Genomic DNA, 15545 nt, shown 5'->3' on the forward strand with positions numbered 1-15545 from the left:
TCACAGACTGTAAGTACGTTTTCATATTTAAAGGATTTGTCACTGTCGATTCAAACTTGAGTTTTGATCAGTGTAGAGTAGCGCTTGTTGTTTGTCATTTCTCCGGTCACAAATGCAGACATGGTTTTATGTTTACGCGGCGCGATGCAACGCAACGCGTAAAAAGACAGTATAAGTCATTATAATCCGTAATTATGTCCCCACTGGATGCAACAAATGCCTCGTTTATAATGGGTTTTAATGTTTTTGTCTCGTCGCTCCGGCCGGGACACCGGCATCACAGTATGGCAAGGGGCGTAACATTTCCGTCACACGCTTGAGGTATTTGGCCAATCACAACGCACTGGATAGCTGGCCAATCAGAGCACACCTCGCTTTTCAGACCGATGAGCTTTGTAAAAATCGACGCGTTTCAGAAAGGCGGGGCATAGAGGAAAATAGTAATGTACAGTATGTGGAAAATAATGTTTTTTTAACCTTAAACCACATAAACACATTTCATTACACCAAATACACAAAATAATGTTACTTTTAGCAACGTCATATGACCCCTTTAATTTAACCTTAGTCCTGTGTCAAATGTCCTTTTTATTTTTTATCATATTTACTGTTGTTTTGTCTAGTCAAGTTTATTTGACAAAGTCTGGGAATTATAGTCTAGTTTTAGTCAATTAAAGTTGCCACATTTTAGTCATGCTTCATAATAGTTAAACTGATAATCATTATAATTGATTGCTGATCATGATTGTTGTCATTTGAGAAATTACATCAGAATTATTAAGAAGATCTCCTTGCTGATTTAGTCACAGAAAACAGCTCAAATGACCATGTGAAGGAACACTGACTGGCTGTATTACACTTTCATCTGAGCAGAATATTTTAAGGGAGATCGATATACTCCAATTTACATGTTTGTCAGAGTTTTTAGATCATCAGTGCTTTTTCCAGTTTACGAGACTATGTGTGTGAATGGCTGACAAGAAAATGTGTCCATCTGATAGGGGGATTTAAACTCTTGACATTTGGCTACCCAAAGCATGAAAAGTCATGATAATCAATATTTTTTCCTCCTCTTATTTTGTTGAAGAAAATATAGAGAAAATTTGGATATAGAGAGTTTTTTAAGCTACACAGTGTTTAATAATGTCATTGTTGTCTTGTCTTCATCTCATACTAATCATGGGGAAAGAAAGGACGTCAACCAAAAAATGTTGTGTCATAGATTTCGTTAATGAAATTAACACTATTTTAGAGGAATGCTGATAGTGCTGCAGGACCATTTTACAGCTTGTGCCATGTAATAAATGATGAGACTTATATCAAAGTCTGCAATATGAGAGACAGATCTCAATAGAACTGTTCTCATATTTTATATTCAATGATGTCACAAATATTTTTCTCATTGTGTCCATGAGACAAACCAGAGCAACAATTGTGGGTCATGTCACATTTTGTGATCTAACAATACATCAGCTACCACAAACAGACAGGAGGATCTCCCCCTGAGGATGTTTTCCTGCATATCCCCACAGGAGTTCAGTCACTGCACAAACACAAGCACACAGGAACACGTATGTGCAGAAACACCTGTCGACGGGGACTTCCATCAGGGTCCGTACAAGACCCGCCCTGTTTCCTCAGCATATACATATATATGGACAGACTTCACTATGATGCAGTTGCATTTGCAGCAACACTACTCACTACTCATACTAAAAAAATAATTTGCTGGCTTCTGTAGCATGAATTACATTAACATATTGTGCACAACAATTCACATTAAAAGAAATCTTTTCAGTCAACAATATAGCAACAACATAGAAATTTGGTGTATTAACAAGCAAGGCCATAAGTGTGGTAACGTGATCATCAGTTTAACCAACTATAATGAGTTACAGAAGTGAAACCATTATCATAGATGACTACCACCCTACAAAAAACAAATCTTTATATTTAATATTTGATATCAAAATATATGATATTTGTAGTCTGATATTTTTGCTCTCATTGTCCTGTATTTTTTCCAAATTATTATTATTATTATTATTATTTTATTTTTGCCTATATTTAACTATTTTGAATGAAATTGTTTAAAATGGTTGTTGGGGGAGGGGGGATGCAATGACTGTGGCAACTTTAACATTTGAAAGGATACTATGGAAAAGTTATCGCTTTCCTTATTGAAACTGTTTTTCCCAATCACCGCTTATCGACACTAGGGGTGTGACAATACACTTAGCTCACAAGGTGAGACAAAATACAGATGCTTGGTTCACTAGAACGAGACAATATGTTAATACTATTTTTAAGAAATTTTGACAATGACAAAATATTTGTCTTTTAATCACAAAAAGTAAAACAATGCAATATTTAGAAATATTTTAACTAATCTAGGGCTGTAACTAATTATTATTTTGGCAATCAAGTAATCTACTGATTATTTTGACAATTGAGTAATCTGATATTTTTTAGTAACACAAATAGACCTAAGTTAAAACCAGGCTTTAGTATAATATTTATATATAAACTAACGATGAGGCAATAATAATTGGCTCAAATAAAATATCAAAACCAAGTAATTACATGGTTTTATTGAAGAACACTGTTAAAATACATAATGCAATATGCCTACACAATATGAACATAACTAAATTAAGTACATTATATATTATAACAAATACCTGCAGAGGGTGTCTACAGCCTGGTGACGTTTCAATTTACAGTGTGATTAAACGACTTTCAAATCCATTTCATTTTAATATTTGGCCACATGCAAGCTCAGAAACTAGTGAGATAATGTTTTATAATGTTTAATGTTTTAATGTTATAATGGTTTCCCAGATGAACGTTAAGCAATTCAAATTCACAACATATGCAGAGGAAGAGTTTAGCCCCTTTCACACATACAGTCTTTACTGGTAAATTACCGGTAAGTTACCATTAAGAGATCATGTGTAAACAGGACCTTTTCAAAAATCCCGGTAGATTTGTTCTGGCAATCATATCGTTTTTACGGAGATGACATGATTACTCTGAGCTGTTTACGAAGCTCAGCTGCTTTTTAATTAGTTTTTCTATGTAAATATGCGCTAGATGAAGATCTTTGACCATTGCGCCTCGCAGCTTTTTGTCGTGCTTCTCCATTCATCAGGGCTGCGACTCTGCAATACTATGCACATCTCGTGTTTATAAGAGCATATTCTGATTGGCTAGTAATGTTAGTTTGGTTGAGAGTGAAAAGCTGTGCTCCTCTCATACCATTGGTAGGCGAACTCGTGGACTTGAAAGTGATATCAAGAAGTTTTTTTTTGTTTTGTTTTTTTTAAATGTAGGACTATTTTTTTCCGCGGCCAAACGCTGCACGCCGGAGATCCGGCACGGTGCCGGAGAACTTTAAGCCCTGTTTGTAACATTAATTTACACATATGGCGCAAAAAACGTGTCACAACATCTCCCTATAGAATGTGCGATCACAGGTGTGAATCAGCATTCAATCCGCATTTTACATCTCGAGCAGCTTGTTTAATCAGAATTTAGAATTCTGAAGAACTATCCATCTTTAAAAATGATTTTCTTTCCAACTATTGAAGCTACTACAAGATGTGCCTAACATAATGTGTGAACTTCTGTGGTTCATCTGTCTCCTTTATAGCAGAGCTTAAGGGAAGCACCACCCTGTTAAATCTGAAGGGACAGTAAGCTTCATGTGTTCTTGTCATGCTTTTCTCTGTATCTCTGGTCCACCTGGGACACAGAAGGGCCCTTGTGACCCAGAGCATGTCCCTGACCTACTCTGTCTCTCTGCCTTTAGGCTAAACTCTCTCCAGTGGGAGCACATGCGCTGAGGACGATTAGGAGGCTTCCTAGAATCAACACTATTAAACAATTTCTCTTTCAGCTCTGTATAATAATGGCCACTTGATTTGATATAGTTTGTTCACTTATAGAAAAGGTAGTTAGGTCTGTTTTTGCACCAAAGAATTGGTGCCAGTTGTCAATTTATTTTTTTTATAGGTTTCAGTTTTAACTGGCCACTGTACTACAATTTTCTTACCTTTACCTTTATATTGAAGTTTTTTTTATATATATATAAACTAGTAAAATGTACAAAACTGCATTCTTTGTTAATAGCTTGTAGTGAAAAAGACACACAGAAAACATATGTAAACTTTAAAGCTTAAACAATGTTAAAAACCTAATCCGGAAACTACCCAAAACAACAAAATGTACAATAAAAATTCTAAATTAATCTTAAATAAGTTTGTCTCTAATATTTAAAGATATTCTAAAACCAATATGACAGCAAGATCATCCTGACTTTTTCATGAGAAAAGTTATTGGTACCTGCAAAATGACATTACGAAAAGACATTCAACAATATTTAGAGCTATTAATATTTACAACATAATCATGATTAAAAAGACAGAGAAGACAAGGAAAAGCATGCTTCTTACCTTCTTACAGATGATTTTCGCTATAAGATGCAGGTCAGATTGTGGAGTCGCCTTTATAAACATCGTGAGGCCAGGAGGAATTACAATTGTTGATAGGAGGGAGGATAGTTTTTGAGATGCTTTCTAGACTCGGTCCCTGATGGTGAATTAGACTGTGTTTTCTAGATTCTTCTGTCCTCACAGGATCAAAGCTGTTTTGGTGGGTGTTTTCTTGGTAAAAGCTCACAGTGAGTGTTGTTTTATAAATTACTTCTTAAGATTAGTGTGGATTGTTTTGAATCACATGGATCCAAGTTTTATAGGAAAAAATAAGACATTTCTTTTAGTTTTTACAACTTATCCCTACAATAATCCCACCTGTCAATTGTGCAATCATAAATCATCCATTTGCCTTAAAGTAATTTAGCAAACATATTGCTCATTCCAAATTGACAAGACAATTAATTGAAGATACACCAAGAAACTACATTTGTAATACTTCTTACAAATGTACAGTGTAACGTTATTATATAGATTACTATGCTTAGGTGTGTCAGGACAATGAATAGACTGCATAAAGTCAGTCAGAGAGAATAAATGGGTTAGGTGAGGCATGAGACCTGCTTCGGCTGAGATTCAGCCCGTCACACAACACCTCTCCCCTGACTCTGACTTGCTCCAAAACTCGGTCTGGGGGCTGATTTGCATCTTGGGACTGGTCCTGGTTTTGTACCACCGGCCCAGAGGCCCTCATGTCAGTCTCTAACCCCCTTTCATTGCAAACACAGAGCACAGGTGCAGGACTGCTTGCATGTCTGCTGTGAGTTACTTTGCATTTATAACTTCACGGATCGATGATCTCTTGACGTAGTGTTTCATGGAATACAGACAAGTTGGATAACTTGGTTTTCTGATTATTTATCAAGGCTGTGAAATAACACTTTTTTCAAAAAGTTTAAAATCAAAGCTGTTTTGGTGGGTGTTTTTTCCTGATAAAAATTCATAACATTATGACATTAACAACAATAGCTATATAACATTATGTTATGATCATTTTAAATGGCTTAAATTGATTATTATTATTTTTTATTAGACAAGGCAATTTAAAAAGCAAAGTAATTGAAAAAATTATTTTCAAATGTTATCCTTGTTTCAATTTTGCATTTTGCTTTTACCGTTTTGTTCTTAACCATAAAAATTACATCTGCTTCCAAGTAAAGTATAATCACTATTTTCTTCATTCTAAATTGACAATGTTTCATTTTAACATACACCAACAAAAAGTGAAGAGATCTGCAATGATTTTAACAATATAAGTATCGTACATCAATCACTGCATTAATTATTATATAGATTACTATACTTAGGTGTGTCAGGACAATGAATTGACTGCATAGTCAGTCAGAGAGAATAAATGGGTTAGGTGAGGCATGAGACCTGCTTCGGCTGAGATTCAGCCCGTCACACAACACCTCTCCCCTGACTCTGACTTACATGCTCCAAAACTCGGTCTGGGGGCTGATTTGCATCTTGGGACTGGTCCTGGTTTTGTACCACCGGCCCAGAGGCCCTCATGTCAGTCTCTAACCCCCTTTCATTGCAAACACAGAGCACAGGTGCAGGACTCTGCTGCCAGTATGTGTGTGCACTTGCATGTCTGCTGTGTGTTATGAGGCTATAATCTGATGGATTAATACTTTTGATGGACTGTTTTACATGAAATACAGGCGAGTTGGAATAAACTTGTGCTCCAAAACTCGGTCTGGGGGATGATTTGCATCTTGGGACTGGTCCTGGTTTTGTACCACCGGCCCAGAGGCCCTCATGTCAGTCTCTAACCCCCTTTCATTGCAAACACAGAGCACAGGTGCAGGACTCTGCTGCCAGTATGTGTGTGCACTTGCATGTCTGCTGTGTGTTATGAGGCTATAATCTGATGGATTAATACTTTTGATGGACTGTTTTACATGAAATACAGGCGAGTTGGAATAAACTTGGATTTATTTATCGTTTATTAAGGCTTTTCAAAGTCTCATGAAAGAAATGCTGTGTAGAATTATTTGTGGTTTATGACTGCTAATTTGAATGTACTCAGTGTATTATTATGTACTTATTACTTAATTAGTGCAGTAGAACAGAGGTAAGGTAGCAGATCCGTACTCATTTTATTTTCATGTTTCAAATTTCATTTAATTTCTTGGGGAACAGGAACCTTTTTTCTAGTTGTGTGTCATGTTAAAATACCTTCTCCTATCCAAGCTTAATGTGTAGAGATAACTATACGCAATCTATTTACTGATTTAAACTGTGAAACACTGTTTGTTTAAATGCCAGTTTAACACAGCAACACTTGGTCAACCAATGGTGTGAGTCTGAGGTGGGACTATCTGTTTAACCAACCAATGGAAGATTGTGTCTTCCATGACAGAGCAATATACATTTCTTCATGTTACTTAAGCAAATTGTACCATTAAAGCAGTGGTTCCCAGTTCCGGTCCTTGTGCTGATTCAGATCATCAGCTCTTTAAGAGAGAGCACCATGAACTGAGCTGCATTCTGATTAAAATGGTCCCTACGCAGTGCTCACTGCTCCCTATTCCCCAAGCATGTTCACTTCATCTGACAAAACTTGTTAATTCAGAACACCCTAGCACAGCATTACACACAGATGTAACTTCAATAACGCATTTGAAATGTCTGAGGTATAGAAGACTGGAATTGGGACCCGACGGATGGATGGAACAAATAAATTGAAATAAACCAAGAATAATCAGAATAGTCAACCCTAAAGGAGGATCCTGGCATTATTTACTCACCCTCATGTTGTTACTGTATTTAGAAGAGTATTAAAGTACCTCTTTTCCATAATGACAGTCACTGCTATACAGTACTAAGGCAGTACCCTCCAAAAATACACCTTTGTACATTTTGTACACACTAATAAAAGGTATATTAGTGATACATTAAGTAAAACGTTGTTATATATGCTAGTTCACTCCACAGTTAAGACAATCACATTCAGGGGTCTCATTTATAAAACTCCACGTAGATTTCATCCTAAAAGTGTACGTACGCACAAAAGCTATATTTTGCGAAAAATTACTTAATAAATCCCAGTCAGGGGAAGATTGCGCGTACGTAAATCATAAATCCCATCTACTGCCCGAAATAACCATATAAGGAGCTTACAACGCCTAGTTTTATTATGCATAACCTCATCTGCATATAATTTCCATGCATATTTCCATCCACGTGACACCATGATAAAGCTACAAGACATTAAGGAAATATGCATTTACTATTTTTACCATACATTTATTTTTTTTTATTGCTAAAAATCATCCAATATCCTTGTTATGTTTTAGAATATATATACAAATATCCATAAAAACAAAACTGTTTAAAATAGTTATCAGATAAATATTTTAGAATAGAATCACATTCTTTAACACTAGCCAAATAGTGTTTCAATTGTTTTAAACAATTCAAATCAAATCAAATGTATGCAGTTTGGCTGATAAGATGAACATCTTTTAGCTATTTTTAGTGGAAACAGATATTAGCCTATACAGCCTATATTTATTGCAGTGTAAATACAATTATCTGACTCGGCGCATCACTGATGAAATATTTTAAAATGGAGCCGTGCAAATCTTACAGTTTTCTTCAAGCTCTATCCTTCAACAGGGATGCAAACTCATCATGGGTGAAAAAGGTGACAAAGACGCGCTCCCCCACCCCCCAATTTAAACACATTTTTAAAACATAATATTTTACACCCTTTATTATTTTTAACTCTATATTTGTGCAATAAAACTCACTTTAAAGATTCACATTTCATTCATGAATATGACATGAAATAAATTGCCTCCTGGTGGAAAACAAAGACTGATGAAAATGACATGAAATTACCTTTAATATCCAGTAGATGGCAGCAGAGGATCACTCATTAGCTCCATTGCCATTTCCACTCCCTAGTTGTTGTTTTTTTTTTTTAATGACTTGCTTTTGGATTTATTACAAAATGACTATGATGTATAGCCAGAGCAGGAAGTCACAAAGTTTAAAGTCTCATGTCATTTAAAAAATAAGTAAAGTAAAGCCTAGAAGGGTTAATTATTTAAATACTTAACTATTTAAATACTTAAATTAAGTTTATTGGTATTATGATTAAATAATGCATTAAATGTTTAGACATTTTTACGATTTAATTCAAAAATTACATTTTTTCAAACATTGAAAGAACTCATCAAAAAGAGTGCTCCAAGTTTTATCTTAACTGTAGAAGCTGCTAAATATATTCAGTCAACACAGACTTGTTGCTGCTTTAGTTTTGTTACTCTGAATTTACTCTGCATCATTGCTGCTGTAGTTTTGTTACTCTGAATTTACTCTGCATCACTTAATGCACAGGTCTGTTTTGACATCGGCTTGTCAGACAGTTCGTTCCGTCCATTCAATTAATGTAGGCCTGTTACATTCTTCTTATTATTAGGCTTATTATTATTATTAGGTTACTTTTATTATTACATTACAATTAATTTGCCCCGCAATAATTTTATAGCATAATGCGCTGTGAGGATAATAAAAGATTAGGTTATTAGTTTACTCCTCACTGAAATTTTGAACACTGAAAGTTTTTTTAAAAACATATATAATTAATAATTAAAATGATTAACACGGCTGTCATCAATGAAATCAAGAGCAGCTTTATTTCAGGCACCGATTTTTCAAAAACAACCTGTTTAATGCACATTTAGTTTCTTCACTATATGGGCCACAAGATAAATATTAAGGGAATAATTTAAGACAGTTATATACCGTTATCAGCATATGTTGAAGTAGATTCGTCTCTCATTGTCTCTGAGAGAATATGCGCCGTTAATGCAGCGTTAAGCTCTGTCAGATTTTTTTTACTTTCACTTTCTGAATGGTGAATTGACTGAGGTTAAGAAGTTCACCGGTGTAACTCTTGCACAAAGTTTGCATGTTGCTTGTGTGATATCCATTGGCTCGCCTTCATGGTTTAAAACAGAAATATTTCCAATATTGCGACACAGTACGTCGTGTATGCTTTCTTTTCATTTTGTACGGTATCGGAGTGAATCAGACAATTTAAGATTTGATCAGATTGGTGTTGAACAACCCAAAGAGCCAAATTCCACAAAGAGGCCCAGGATAACAAGACAACATGACCGGACTTACCATTGGGCTTGAGTGGGCTGCAGCCCATGGGCCCCGCCTTGTAGGGGGCCCCGCCTTTGCCCGTTTACATTTGTTTGATTTGTTCAGTTAAATGCCAGTCGGATATTATTAGCCGCATTACCACTGTGCACGCAATTGGGCTAGAAGGACACGTATTGATCGCGTCTGCACAGATTAGTTTATCACATGGCTCACTTAGAACAGCGCCATTAAGCCTTTAGCCTAAAAGAGCGCACATATAGAAAGATAATGATAAATTTGTGAAATGTTCACGCCTCATTTCATTACAGATGATGATTCTATTATATTAATATTCCCCTAAATTAAGAGTTTTGAGTGCTCTCTCCCGTCTCACTGCCATCACACATGTGGCAGAAATGTCATCAAAATGATTTAAAAAAATAAAAACAGCCATTTAATGAGTTTCTGTTTTCATAATACATGCCTATGATAGGACTTAGCACAAACAAGAGTCCTGTTTTTTTCCAAATATCTGCACCATCACAAATGTACAATAAACTACACTTACTGAACTTTCAGACACAAAATTCCATTTTGCTCCATCAGAAAGAAAATAGAACAAACAGCAGAACCTTTGCGTCTCTGAGCAACACAGTGTTTTGTTTCTCAGCATTACACGGACCATAAATGATTCCATCAGGCTATAAGTACAGTCATTTGGAAGTTACATGAATCAGCATTTTAAACGAATCAGTTGATTCAACTCACTCATTAAGACAGTCTACTGGCTGTTGTTTCATATTTGAAAAAGTTGCTTATTTTTTGCAGTCATTTACTATTTCTACATTTAAATGTTATATTTAAACTTTTCATAATTTATGCAAATTTATGCAGACCAGATAGTAATTTCATTTGATTGTTAATAGCCAACATGTCTTTTTATTCGGATTGAATGTATTGATTAAATAAGAACCTAACATAAGAGAACGCAGATATAACAATATTTTTTTTCAATACTAATACATCTCTGGCTTTTTTTTTTTTTTTTAAACCGTTATTTCAGGGTCTTGATCTCTCATCTGAGAGAACACATCTTGCTTATTGTATTATAATGACTATTTAATATTACATCTAAACTTTGACTATAGGACATGTTGCATATTAATAGTACTATATATGAATCTCAAAGTATATTTTAATTTTTGTGTATTTTGTGTTGCTCCATAATGATGTTCTTAGTTGAGGGCATTTGTAGTGTGTAGGGCCCAAACATAACCTCAAGCCCAGGGGCCCCCGGCCCCCTAAGTCCTGCCCTGCAAGACAATGTCATAAATCTGTCCAGATCCTAGCGCCAGCCAGTCTGAAGCAAGACTAACCAACCAACTATTTCACAGAACAGCTTGCAACATTAACACAAAATAACACTTATTGATTATCCCAACTCAGGAAGGAGTTTGTCAAATTTGGGGCAAGTAACCAAGATTAATGGTCAAAGAGATGCACAGCATGACCAAGACAAGAACCAGACTGAGATTCCCTCTAGTCCTCTTTTGACCTCTGCTTCTCACAGAACACACCCTCACGTTCACAGAATGGCAGAGAGACCTTTCCATGTATACATGCACCAAAATGATGCTAAAAGGACTTATGAGCAACTATCACTTCTATGCATAACTCTATATCATGTATGTAACCAACACATTTGACTATCATGTCCTAATCACTTATTGCATATGTATTTTGAATAACTATTGAATTGTGTATAGGATTATATTCATGTTGGGTATGTATGAGTTTAAATTTTCATGCTTTAAACGTTTCTATGAATCAGTAAAATGCCCAAATTATACTCCGCAAGAGTGGGAAAATTCGGATCATGTGACTGATAAGATAAAATGTTGATTTATGTATTGAGAGGAGAAACAAAGCAACACCCCGAGCTAAGACAATGTCTAATTGGTCAAGACACCATCTGGGATGTGTCCAACAGCCCGGTTTAAATACTCAGGACACCATCAAATTATGCTTTTTGCCTTGTCGGCTTTTAGCTGCCGCTTTTAGTCATTGCTTTTTGATTAGGCTTTTAGCCATGCTTTTTGCCACTGCTTTTTGCATGTGAATTCTTCGAGCGCTGTTCCAGCGTGCTCTGGCTTGCATGCCAGCAGCTCCTCTAAAACCATGAGGAGAAACGCCACCTAGTCTTGTCAAACTTTACTCTTTTCTTTCTTTTACTTTAGTTTCTTTTCTTTTCCGTTGAGAGTTTCATGTTCTGAGTTAAGTTTTGCCGCAACGCCATGTCTCCGAGTCCGACCTCGAGTTCCCGTCTAAAACTTCAACCAGCATGTCTCCGAGTTCACCTCGAGTCTGTGACCACCTCAAAACTTCAACGAGCCCACAACTCCGCATCTTCAGCCAATGCCCAATCACTGGCTTCCCAAGATGTCACTTCAAAGACTATGGAACTTCCAGCCATTCAGAAACCTTGGGAAACCCCTTTCTGCAACTAAAGCCAAGTTCACACTACACGACTTTAAACGTCGGCAGATCGCTGTGCTGTTCAGACTACATGACTTGATTGTCTGTCTTTAAGTCGTTGTGGTGTTCACACTACGTGACTCTATGTAAATGATCCGCAACAGGGGGTCACACACTACACGAGCTGACAACAACTCTGTCACCCAACGACTCTACAAACCACATTTTGTCACAAAAACACACGCGAGAATTGGAACGGGAATGACATGAAACACATGAAACAGGAGTTGTTTTTTTGAAAATGGATGTCGGGAAGAAATTATCGCTGCAAGCTGTTTGCACGATGAAAAATTTTGCTCCAAACTTTTCTTTAAGCCACGTTGCTGCTGTTGTTTTTCTTCCGGTGACCTCAACCCATGCCTTGCTCTCTCATTGGCTGTAGCTCGTCACGACATCTGACACCACGTGATGTCGAGTCGGCCAACTGGTCCAGATATTTGGCATGCTAGATATTTGTTTGCCGTCGGCGAGGTGCCGGCGACGCGTCAGCGAGCCTCTTTGATGCGTCGTGTGTAGTTCACACATAAAGATTGCCGAGCGCCGATCACCTGCTGATTTTCCCCCGATCACAGCCCGACCTGTCGGCGAGCTTGTTAACTTGAAAACCGGGCTTATATCGGGTTTAAAATCCTGTAGTGTGAACTAGGCTTAAGACAACAAGGGAACCCCCTATACAAGCAATGCAAGTACCTCCAGATTCTAGCTGAACTGGTGCATTTAATATAAATTTTAGCCTCATTGAGAAACTCAATGTGAGGGTTACTTAAATGATTTATGGTTATTCAGGTCTATGCAATTGCACATATTGCTATAAACTTGGGATTTCACATTTTCATTCTCTTAAACTCATTCTTTCCCCACTTTTTCTCTTTCTGCAACTTGTGTGAATGTATGAGTGCATATGTTTGTGTTTGATTAGTTTATACAGTGGGTACGGAAAGTATTCAGACCCCCTTCAATTTTTCACTCTTTGTTATATTGCAGCAGCCTTATTTATATTGAAAACAGAAGTATCTTGTGTTTTGTGCTTACAAGTGAATGTCTTAAACTGCCGATCTTGTTACTGTGCTAATAAATAGTGTTTTCCCTATATTTTGGATATTAATATCCATGCAGAGTTGATGTTGTACGGCTCGTTCAATTAATTGCTGGCCGACTCAGTGATCAGCTGTAAAACAATGATTCTGTACAAATTCCCTATAAAGTCTTAAATTATTCCCTTTGAGCTAAATTGACCTGTTTCCCTTATAATTTTGTTATAATGGGAAGATCCGCGAATGTGTAGAACTACGTAAACTTGCAAAGCCAGAGGATCCTTACATGATCAAGGCTCAGAAACACAGCAAGGAGATCGCTAAAATAATCCATGTGACATCAGTGGTTCAACTGTAACTTTACGAAGCTACTAGAATACTTTTTGTGCACAAAGAAAACAAAAATAACGAATTTATTCAACAATTCGTCTCCTCCACGTCACCCTATAGCGCCATTTTGGAGTGTATCACATACGCAAACAACATATGCTTATCTGTGTCAGCAGCACCGTACGTGGATACGCTGTTTACGTTGTTTACGCTTTGATCTGAATGTAAACAATTTATCCGCGTACATACAACGTTGCATACGTTGTTTACGTATGTGATACTCTCCAAAATGGCCCTACAGGGTGACGTGGTGGAGATGAAATGTTGAATAAAGCTGTTATTTTTGTTTTCTTCGTGCACAAAAATTATTCTCGTAGCTTAGTAAAGTTACGGTTGAACCACTAATGTCACATGGATTATTTTAAAGATCTCATTGCTACGTTTCTGAGCCTTGATCATGTAAGGATCCTTGCTGTCTATGGGAGGGTATGCTCGGAATGCATCAAAAATATCTTAATTTGTGTTCCGAAGATGAACAAAGGTCTTACAGGTTTGGAACTACATGAGGGTGAGTAATTAATGACAGAATTTATTCTTTACAATAAACAAAATATACTGTATAACATGCATTTAGAAAACAGATTCACTTCCAGTTCAGTAAGAAAAAGGTCCATGGAAGCTTCAATTAAAAAAAAAAAAAAAAAGCCAAAAGGACTGAATTGTAACCTCAGTTAATTTCTATCAACCTTATTTTTAAAGTAAGATAAGGTGCGGCCATTTGTAACTTGAATGTGCGAGGCTTCCAGTGTCATTCATAGTTGTTTTTAGCTGTACAAAACAGCTTGTTATGCTGCTTGATATTGCAAGCTGGAGTTTCTTATCATATCGTATTAATTCATTATCAAGGCTTTGCCACAGTGTTTATCTTACTAATGGTAATAGAGTTGGACAGGCATCACGGGAGGATTTTTGTCTTTAATGGCAAGAGAGGGCAGTAGTGATCTGCCAGAGACTGATGAGTCTCTTTTACATAATTGAGTCATACATTTCAAATTTACAAGTCACATTCTCTAACAAACGTGACATTTTAATCAATGGGATAATTAGAAAATGAAACTATCAGGCAAATGGTTCTGATATATGACAGCTTAATGGGTTTGGTCTGATCAGATTGTGTTATCAGCTGTTATTTGCAAAAGACTTTACTGTCCTGCCATTTCATCAGAGAGCATACTTCATAAAACTGTTCTTATGTAAATTGTATTAAATTCAGTACAGGAATGATTTTGTGAGCAATTGTTCGAATGAGGCAGCTGACGAGAGGAATAAAACATCTTGGTTCAATACACCACACTCTAAATATCCCAAATGAATGCTAATTTTTACTTGCGTAAATAGGTAAGTGCTATGTGAAGGTGGATAAAAACCTTGGCTTGGCATTTTAGCCAGTAATGCATCGACTCTCTCAGTGGATGATGTTTTAGACGTCTTATTAATCTCTATAGGCTTAAGTGTGTCAGAATTTAGAAAGACAGAATCCATTAGGGCATGGAAAACAAGGCATCTATCCATGATGTAACAGTCATGGCCACCACACATCGTCTCACAACAAATCTATATATGTTAAGAAAGTCTGCAACTTGTTTGAGAAAGTGGAAAACATCTCAGGTTACTTATGTAACCATGGTTCCCTGAGTAGGGAACGAGACGCTGTGTCCTCTAGGGGTTGCTATGGGGAACGCCTCGTTGTGACCCGGGAAAATGGCACGTATGGTCACCCTACAATACAGTATAATAAAAATATACACAGTGAAGGTCAAGGATTGAACATACTGATCTGAACACTGAGCCTTGAACAGTCACACACCTTTGTGCCAAACATTCATTCATAGTGTTAACACTCACACTACTTGTGGTTTTATATGTTAAAACATTAAAGGGTTAGTTCACCCAAAAATGAAAATTAGCCCATAAATTACTCACCCTCAATTCATCCTAGGTGTATATGACTTTCTTCTTTCAGACGAATCCAGTCGGAGTTATATTA

This window comes from Sinocyclocheilus anshuiensis, unplaced genomic scaffold (assembly GCF_001515605.1).
Source record: "Sinocyclocheilus anshuiensis isolate Anshui unplaced genomic scaffold, SAMN03320099.WGS_v1.1 scaffold47, whole genome shotgun sequence".
In the NCBI taxonomy this organism is placed as follows: domain Eukaryota; kingdom Metazoa; phylum Chordata; class Actinopteri; order Cypriniformes; family Cyprinidae; genus Sinocyclocheilus; species Sinocyclocheilus anshuiensis.